The sequence below is a fragment of the Rhyacophila brunnea genome, unplaced genomic scaffold, assembly GCF_057557595.1.
Source record: "Rhyacophila brunnea isolate RB1 unplaced genomic scaffold, BYU_Rbru_1.0 scaffold_9, whole genome shotgun sequence".
Lineage (NCBI taxonomy): Eukaryota > Metazoa > Arthropoda > Insecta > Trichoptera > Rhyacophilidae > Rhyacophila > Rhyacophila brunnea.
Genome location: NW_028233361.1, coordinates 18,918,412 through 18,928,570, shown reverse-complemented (window position 1 = coordinate 18,928,570; position 10,159 = coordinate 18,918,412).

Here is a 10,159-nt window from a genome sequence, read left to right as displayed (position 1 = left end):
AAAAAATATACAATGACGTAATGTTAATCAATTCAAAATAACCAAACCTGATGAATTTATACTGTTTTAAAAATATGACTATCGACGGGTCGTGAAACAAAGAGGAACGTTTTTTTTTTTTTTTTTTTAAATAAACGTCATATTAAATAAAACCATAAACAAATTAACGTCTTTATTAGTAGGGAGGTAAATATAACAAAGGTACAATAAGAATAGGTAGTTCAGTGTGTTTATTTCTTACCTATTGTATACGGAATTTAAATAAATTTAAGGCTGTCAGATTAACGTTGATATTGTTTAAAAGTGATTGATAAAATAGTAAGTAATATAAAAATAGTATACCTACACAACGTTAAATAAGTATGGATTTCGTAAAAATTATTATTCTAGGTGAGGATATTTATTAATATGTTAGTAGTAGGTTATAGTAGGTAGGTGTTTATTATTATTTTTATGTGAGTATATCTTAATTTAAAAATAATACAGTGTATCCAAATATTCATTAGACGTAGACGGAGTTTATCCTTTTTAAAATTTAGATTTAAAATATTTATTTATATACTCAACAAGAAAATTAAAGCATGCCCTGGCATTTATAAGTATAATGTTTAGGTAGTTTTTTTTTAAGTAGGTATTGTATTTTGTATTGTATTTTAATTTTTAATATTTCGGCAAGTATTGTAATAAAAGGGCATTATTTTCTATTTATTTTTCAATTCGCCATAGATCACGTCATTAGTAATGCTTTACAGATAAACACCGCTTTATCTATCAATATACATTTGATAAATGGGTCATCCTTAGTGCTAGGCCGTAGTGGTTTGGCGAGCGCGGCGCGGCGGCGTCTTGCAAAACTCAAACGTATAACCGTGTGTATTATGCCCCAAAAAGACACTGTTTACGAACATTTCACACACGGTTATACGTTTGAGTTTCGCAAGACGCCGCCGCGCCGCGCCCGCCAAACCACTACGGCTGAGCACTTAACGTCAATACGCTTTCGGATAAAGCCATCCTCATAGATAATTCGACTCAAAGTGACAGTATAAAATGTTTTTCGAAATTCCCTTTTCTAACATTTATGGTTTTAAATTTTAATACTTGTGAATTAGTTAACTACGGATTATATTAATCAACCCTGCTTAATAGATTAGAAAAAAATAATGCGGAAAATTAATGTTATTCCTGTTGTCGAATACAGTGGCGGATTAAGTAAGGCACATGCGCAAACTATTTTTGAGGCACCACGTAATTCTGAAAGAAATGGTCGCACTCCATTCAACTCAACTTATAATCTCATACATCGAAATATTTTTTATTCCTAAGACAAGCTTGCGTTAATTTATTATAAATGATATTATGCATTTCGTTACCGCAATTCTCACTTATCGAAAGATGCTATTAGTTATTACGAGAGTCAAGATTAAATACAAAATAAATTTATATAATGTGAAAAGTAAGTATTTTATTTCACAGTAAAATTCCACAGTATAATTCCGGGTAAATTAAGATTTCTAAGCATATGAGTCAACATATTATATAATCAATTCAAAAAATGGTTTTATCGTTTTAACTGACAGATAAATAAGGCTTTGAGGCAACCCCATTAAAGCCTGTGCAATAAACCGTCCCCATTTTTCTAATATATTGTTTTATGTATTCGCACGTTTCATTTAAATTCAATATGACATTGAGATATTATTAACGATTGATTACCCAGGTGCAATAATATAATAAAACCACCTATAATTTATTAAAATTATGGTTATTATGTTCATTGAATAGATTTATTATTTTCTCATTAAATTGAATGGTTATCGATTTTATGCATGTACCCATTGCCTTCTTGATACCTCTATAGTAGGTATCTGTAGTAGGCAATGATGTACCTCGATATAATATAAATATATTTTATAATATATAATAATGTATTAGATACCATAGAATAAAAAAGTAGGAGAGGATTCGTGTGTATTTTATTCGTGAGACTTGTGAAGCCAGTTGCAGTTTGGCATCCAACATGAGAAGGGTTTGAGTTCACCTTGTTTACAACTTACTCATGTCGTATGGTATGTACCTGCACCACCTGTTATCCAATGTATGTTTTAAAACAATATTATAACATTGCACTCAATACAATCTAATATCTTCACAACCACACCCAGCAATAATTGTCATCCTTTTGTTATGCTATGACCTATTGACCTATTAAAAAAAGTGCTACCTAATGTTACGGTTTTTTCCTGATAGTATGTACGGTAAAATAAAAATGCTTCATTATATTGCTTTACAAGAGTGTACACCAGGGATTATCCCGGCATTTGGAATCTTATAGTTTCGTAATTACTTTTAACATTTTTTTTTCTAAAAACACATGCTTTTGTAAATTAAATAATAGAAACCTGTTTCATATTGTATTCGTGAATAAAATAAATATTGCAATATCATAAAAATACCACTCATCTCTGATGATCACGATAATAGAGGTTGTGAACGAAATTTCTCGAGAAATAATGACACAAATTGATTCTCGTTTCTCGGGATTTTTTAAAATTATTTTTCTGTATTTTTATTTCTCGAGAAATTGTAAATGGAATTCTCTAAAATTCGTGATTTTTTTCACAAATTGTATAATATTATGTTTAAACTGTGAGACTTACAGAATATAAAAATACTAGCTGGAGCAATAATTATGTAAGGGTAAAGCCTAAAATAATTCTCGGTTATTCTGGACGGAAAATTTGGAAAATTGAATTAAAAAAAAAAACTAATCTGAAATTCTCAAGAATCACATATTATTACTTTAATAAAATTATCGAAGTCTAAAAATGTCAAGCTCTTCAAAAATAATATGCAAAGTAAATCATCAATGAAGATAATGCTACTAAATGTGATATTTCTGGAAAGGCTGTTTTGTTCATTTAATTTAAATAAAAATATCTTGACACTGGACAATATTTCAATTAGGTGGTAGATATTGTTTTTGTGTGATACCGGAATGCAAGAAATAAAATTCAGTCGGGGATTGGAATACCTAGTATCTACCTACTAATCAATAATTTGCTTAATGTTTGTTGTTTTTCCTTGGGTGATAATAAAGTTAATGTAATGAAATAATGGTTTCCAATCAATGGCAACATTGCGAATGGTGCTAATCCAGCTAAGCACTTTAAATAATTGTATACGTAGATTAATAATTGACAGTTACATAGTTGATTAGCAAAAATAATTAATTATTAATCAAACAATAACATTTTACAATATTGTCAATAAAATATCATAGTTATGGTTCATTCTTCACAAAGTAACTGGAGTGCTTTTACGTAGGTGCAATATCAATCAACTGTAAAAGGTATTTTATATATAGGCATCGTTTTTTTATAAATTAGGTACTGTAATATACTGCCGTAAAATAAATAGCATTGAACGTAATAATATCATTTTACCATAATCTAACAGAATTTATGTTAGTTTTAAATGGACAATCGTAAGAGTAGATTGTATTTGTAGTATAAAATTATCGATTATTTTTATATGAATAGAATAAATCGGGGTAAATTATTAGTGAAAAAAAATCAGTAGCTACTTATTATTGTTTTCGTTGGAGTTAAAATTATTTTATGAGCTGATAAGAATAATATGTTTGTTGAATGATTGTTCCCTACTAACTTTTGTGTAGTTAAACTCCAGAATGTCGGTGAAAAACAAACATTTATTAATTCTACAGTTTCTAGTTATGGATCAATATAAGATCGTTCAATCCATACCCTAATCTGTGCAATCAACAAAGGTTTGATATTATTTTTTTATTATGTTAGATATTAAGTATTTTATTATAATTTTAAGAATATTGTTGTGTCTGTACTACTTGTGACTGGGAAAAGTTATTGATTGCAGTGCTGTTCCATACTGTTAAAATCAATAACTTCTTTTTCCCGGTCATGACAAAGATTGTTTTGTTTATTTATTATATAAAGACAACATATTTATAAAATAAAAGATTGATTTCCGTTATTGACAAATAACTTTTGAGTTTTATTGCGCAACAGAGAAGCAGCATAAATGGTAAATTTATAAATGTCTGTAGAATTATTATCTTCCATTTTTTCTATCGAAATAGTAAATGGTTTTTATGAAAGTATTAAGAAATATGCACTGGTTCAAACAGAGTTTACAGATAATCCATAGGGCTAAAGGTGTTGTTGCCAGGGCTCGAATCCCAGCAAATAATTTGAAACAATCTGCAATAAAACTTTGTGCCAGATGAATTCGCAAATGTGCAAGCTTTTAGATTCTAGAAAATGGTAACCCAATTCTTTCCAAATATTATATTAATTCTAAACGTTCAATTAATTCTCTTTAAAAAAAAAGCGTTCTCAGGTTTACCTGCATCTAATTTGCCAATACGGAAAATTGTTCTTTGTCCACATCGTCATGGAATAAAAAAATATTTGCAAAGCTCATTAACCAAAACCGATTACGTTTACACTAATGTCAGAAATGTTGAAAATAATAAGTGTTTTTGCGACCAAAAAGGGTTAATACTAAGTAGGTACTTAAAAACTACGTTTTAATAATATGTTTTTGGGGGGGGCTCTAATATGGATTAGCACAGAGCCCTTTCAAGCGTCAACATATTATAAACGTGCAATAAAACGTAAACATATTATATTAAGGTAAGTAAATAATTATTAATAAGTTGATACCACATTTCAACAAATTCAACTTGTAAGTTGAATTGAACGAAGTTGAGGTCCTTTCTACTTTTTCCGATTCAACGGTGAATCATCATTCGAGTCAACTGGTTGCCTAGACCCTAGAGCAGGGGTAACGAACCTGCGGCCTTTTAGGGTCTCCAGTGCGGCGTTTTGACTGAATCCAAACTTTACAAAATAAATCCTTTTATTTTTATATTCGTGCAAATGCAACATGAAATCGGCAGTTTCGTAACACACTGAAGTCGAACGATGAGATAGATATTTAGTGTGGATTTGCCGTATCGTTCGGGTCTAGGACGATTTGGCACCGGACAACTGGACGCCACGGAATTCGAAAATAAATAGACGTTAGGTACTTATAGGTACTTAAAAAAATATATTCAATATTATTATTTATACTTCAATGATTATATATTATGATTTAAAAGTTTGTAAGAATATAAATATGCAGACGTAAACAATGATTTAATCGTGCATATGTTTAAATTCCAACGAAAAAAGAGTTTTTTATTTTATATAAAGCCTTAGGCATGGTAATTGTCAATCCGCGATAAAGAATACATTATGTTAAGAGTAAAATGAATTCAAACTACTAAGTAATAGATATTAACTGATTAAAATACCTCGTCTACACGTGTCTACGACAGTGCGGCGTCCAATTGTCCGGAGGCCAGTCGTCCCATTCCCTATCATTCTAATCAAGGCTATCGCAGGGACAGGTGTTAGCTAAAATTTTGTCTCTGCGAGAACAGATACCTAGTTGATTTATATGAAGAACAGAATCTGCGATGTGAGTTATTGAAAGTTAATTTACATATGAATGTTACATTTTTGTGTGATACCATATTAAATAAGTAATCAAAATGACTTGAATATTTCCTTTCAAGGTAAAACTAAGTCTATATTATATAATATTATAATATCGACATGTGGAAAAAATCCAGGCATTTTCTAAAAATCTATCTTTTTTAAAAAGACTTTTTCTTCAAAATGAAATTTCGGATGAACATTCCCCCTGTTTGCGAAGATCATTGATTAGCAGAATAATTATTTATATTCGAGTCATTTGAAGAATACGCAGCTGTTGTTGAGTTATTAATTGTAAAATACAATGAAATGTTTACCGATTTTGAGACTCATGAAATCGCACTGAAATAAGCATTTCAGCCTCACCTAGTTGATGTCATCAAGGCACCTAAAGCCTACATATGAAATTCATTGAGCTCTCGGTAGATGATATTCTCAAGTCATCAAATTAATAAATTTCATTGTTTTCCTTAATTTACAAAATAATGTACACTCATATCTCAATTTGCGCGGTTCATTTTTACGCGGTCGAGAAAGAAGTTTTGAAAAAAACATTTTTTTTTCTTAAAAAATCCTTTGGAACTGATCTACCTACCGCGTAAATTTACGGATGCATTTTATGAATGTTTCTTAAATGCGGCCTTATTTGATTGAAGATGAATGAATGCGGCCTTCCGACAGGAAAAGGTTCGTCACCCCTGCCCTAGAATAACCAAAGTAATAACAACTCGCATCGGCACGTCAAACTTTTTTGTTTTTCTTAAGGGCCCACATGCCCAACGTAGGTCAACATGAAGATTTTATGGTATTTTCAGAGCATAAGCCTGGACATTCCTTAAACGTTGTAGATAATCTATTTATATAATCTTGAAGCCTTATTATCCTTTATGTTTATTTTAAGCATTTTGATGACTGCATAAAGTATTTTTATTACATAAAATAGTATTAAACCGGGTTTTAAAAGGTTTTAAACCTCTCGATCCAATGTTATATTAGATGCTTATATAAGTTATATTAGATGATCTAATATTATATTAGATTTCTGACTATACGGTTTAGATACATTACTCCCAAGTGACGTTACTGGTTTATATATTAATTTACCAATTTATAAATTCAGGAATTTCGTTACACTTTGGGAAATATTTTACACTCAATTTGTGAAAAATACGCATCTTTTAAAAAAATCAATATAATTTAATAATTAAGTATGTGACTGAGTATTTAAATTTTTTGGATGCCTCTTTTTAAATTTTCTGACAAAATCGCTTGCGTTATCTATTTGCTGGTCGATGCAACTTAAATCGATATGACGTAGGAACATTTCTTTTGATTACTTAATCAACATTCAACATACAGATAACATACAATATAAATCGCCACTGAGCACGTGGCATAACGTGGTTATTTCAAAGATATTTATTTATTCATACATTATGGTGTATTTTTAAAAAGTCACTGGTAAAATTGAATCACATTCATATTACTTTTGTTGTGCAATCAATAAATTATTTATGGAGAGCAAGGTTTCTTTGTATTTATTTAAAAAAAAAATAATGCTGTGTTGTTTCAAATGACGTGAAACTCATAAAATAATATTATTAGGCACCCACGCGACTTCCAGATAATTTAAAAAAATTATATGTACTTGAGTACATATAAAAAAAATTGGAGTACAAAAAACACAAATGTGACGCTAAAAAACAAACGTAGCCATCTCCATCACAAGTGAAACTGAGTAAATCAACTTTTTTGTTTTTGTGGTTAATTTGAACCCGTAAGTTAATAATTTCCTAATTTATGATTATATTTTATTTAAAAGATACGATTTAAACAATGCTCAATAATCGCGAATCTTTAACAAACAAGATATTTACGATTTTATGTTGGAGATGGCTATGTTTGTTTTGTATCATCTGGATTTGACCAGGTTTGAAATAAATACTATTGGAGATGGACAGTTTTGTTTTGTATTCGATTGGTTTGTTTTGTATTCTAACAAACAGGGTTGTGTTAAAATGGGTGCCGGACGAAATCCCGAATGCTGAAATCCCGAATGCCGACATCCCGAAAGCCGAAATCCCGAAAGCCAAAATCCCGAATGGCCAGAATCCCGAAGGCCAAAATCCCGAAAAATAAAAAAATATAAACAGTATTAATTTTCAACCAGCGGTTCCCCAATAGGCGGCGCTTTTTCTTGGGTGTGTAATTTAACAAGATAATTAAAATAGTTATATAAAAACTGTTATTAATTATGGAATAAAGCAACAAAATAGTTTTCAACCAGCGGCACCCCAAAAGGCGGCGCTTTTTCTCGATTGTATAATTTATCTAGATAATTAAAATAGTAGTATTAAAACTATTATTAATTATGAAATGAAGCAAAAAAATAATTTTCAACCAGCGGTACCCCAATAGGCGGCGCTTTTTCTTGAATGTGTAATTTAACAAGATAATTAAAATAGTTATATTAAAAACTATTCATAATTATGGAATCAAGCAACAAAATAATTTTCAACCAGCGGCACCACAAAAGGCGACGCTTTTTCTCGATTGTATAATTTATCTTGATAATTAAAATAGTAGTTTTAAAAACTATTATTAATTATGGAATGAAGCAAAAAAATAATTTTCAACCAGCGGTACCCCAATAGGCGGCGCTTTTTCTTGAATGTGTAATTTAACAAGATAATTAAAATAGTTATAAAAAAACTATTCATGATTATGGAATCAAGCAACAAAATAATTTTCAACCAGTGGCACCCCAAAAGGGGACGCTTTTTCTCGATTGTATAATTTAACAAGATAATCAAAATAGTTATATAAAAATTATTATTAATTATGAAATAATGCAAAAAAATAATTTTCAACCAGCGGTACCCCAATAGGCGGTTCTTTTTCTAGAGTGTGTAATTAAACAAGGTAATTATTTTCTTACTTCATTCCATAATTAATAATTGTTCTTATATAACTATTTTAATTATCTTGTTTTATTAAACAATCGAGGAAAAGTGCCGCCTATTGGGGTGCAGCTGGTTGAAAATTATTTTATTGCTTCATTTCATAATTAATAACAGTTTTTATATAAGTATTTTAATTATCTTGTTAAATTACTTACTCAAGAAAAAGCGCCGCCTATTGGGGTACCGCTGGTTGAAAATTATTTTCTTGCTTCATTTCATAATTAATAATAGTTTTAAATACTACTATTTTAATTATCTAGTTAAAATATACAATCGAGAAAAAGCGCCGCCTTTTGGGGTGCCGCTGGTTGAAAATTATTTTGTTGCTTTATTCCATAATTAATAATAGTTTTAAATACTACTATTTTAATTATCTAGTTAAAATATACAATCGAGAAAAAGCACCGCCTTTTGGGGTGCCGCTGGTTGAAAATTATTTTGTTGCATCATTCCATAATTAATAATAGTTTTTATATAACTATTCTAATTATCTTGTTAAATTACACACTCTAGAAAACGCGCCGCCTATTGGGGTGCCGCTGGTTGAAAATTATTTTCTTGCTTCATTTTACAATTAATAATAGTTTTTATATAACTATTTTAATTATCTTGTTAAATTATACAATCGAGGAAAAGCGCCGCCTATTGGGGTGCCGCTGGTTTAAAATTATTACTGTTTATATTTTTTTTATTTTTCGGGATTTCGGCCTTCGGGATTTCGTCCGGCACCCGAAAAAAACAAAATATAAATGTATAACTTATTTCATATTTACAACTAACACTTAATAATTTGAAAATTATAATTGGGTTTATGAATTTATTTTGAGTTTTATGATATTAGAATTAAATAGGTAACTAAGCAAACATAACAATATTTTTGAATAAAAATATATAAAAAATTATAGATGACTGAACCAGTTTACACGATATTATGCAGCTAACTGAACTTAAAATATGAACAGCCAAGGCACAGCCCTGAGGTTCTAAGATGCTAACTGTCGTAAAACGTTTGAAAATCAAAATTTACTTGCCGTTTTTCAGTCTTCTTTGAACGTTTAATGGTATAATTTGATCTGGTAAACTTTCGTGCATTCTCTGGAGACACTATTTCAAACTTTATTTGGATTATTTTCCATTCTTTGACAATTATTTCGCTTAAAAACTTGAAGAGCACATCTTAATACAGAGAAAACTTTTTGCTGATGGGAGCCATATTGATAAAATGCCACGACATGATTGGCCATTCTGAAAAAGTGCTACGTCGTGATTGGCTAAGACGAATGTGACCACGTTTGATATAAAAAGTCAATGGAGATGACTAAGTTTGAAAAAAATCACAACTTTTATTTTGATTTTTTAAGCAGAAAATAAGGAGATAGACATGTCTGAAGTGAATATTATTATATAAAACAACACAAGCAGTCATACCAACCAAAAATCTAAAAAAAGTCAGTGACTGGAGATGGCCACGTTTGTTTTTTAACGTCACAAATATTTTACAATGCTCGCTTATTTTAAGCAACCAATGAAAAGTGTCAGAATCATCTCTCACCATAGACAGTATTGATAAAGTGCGCAGGCACAAAAAGTCACACGCAGTTACAAAAAAATGATTTTAAATTGTAATAGATTTATAAGGCATTGATATCACTTTGTTAAAATATTTCAAAT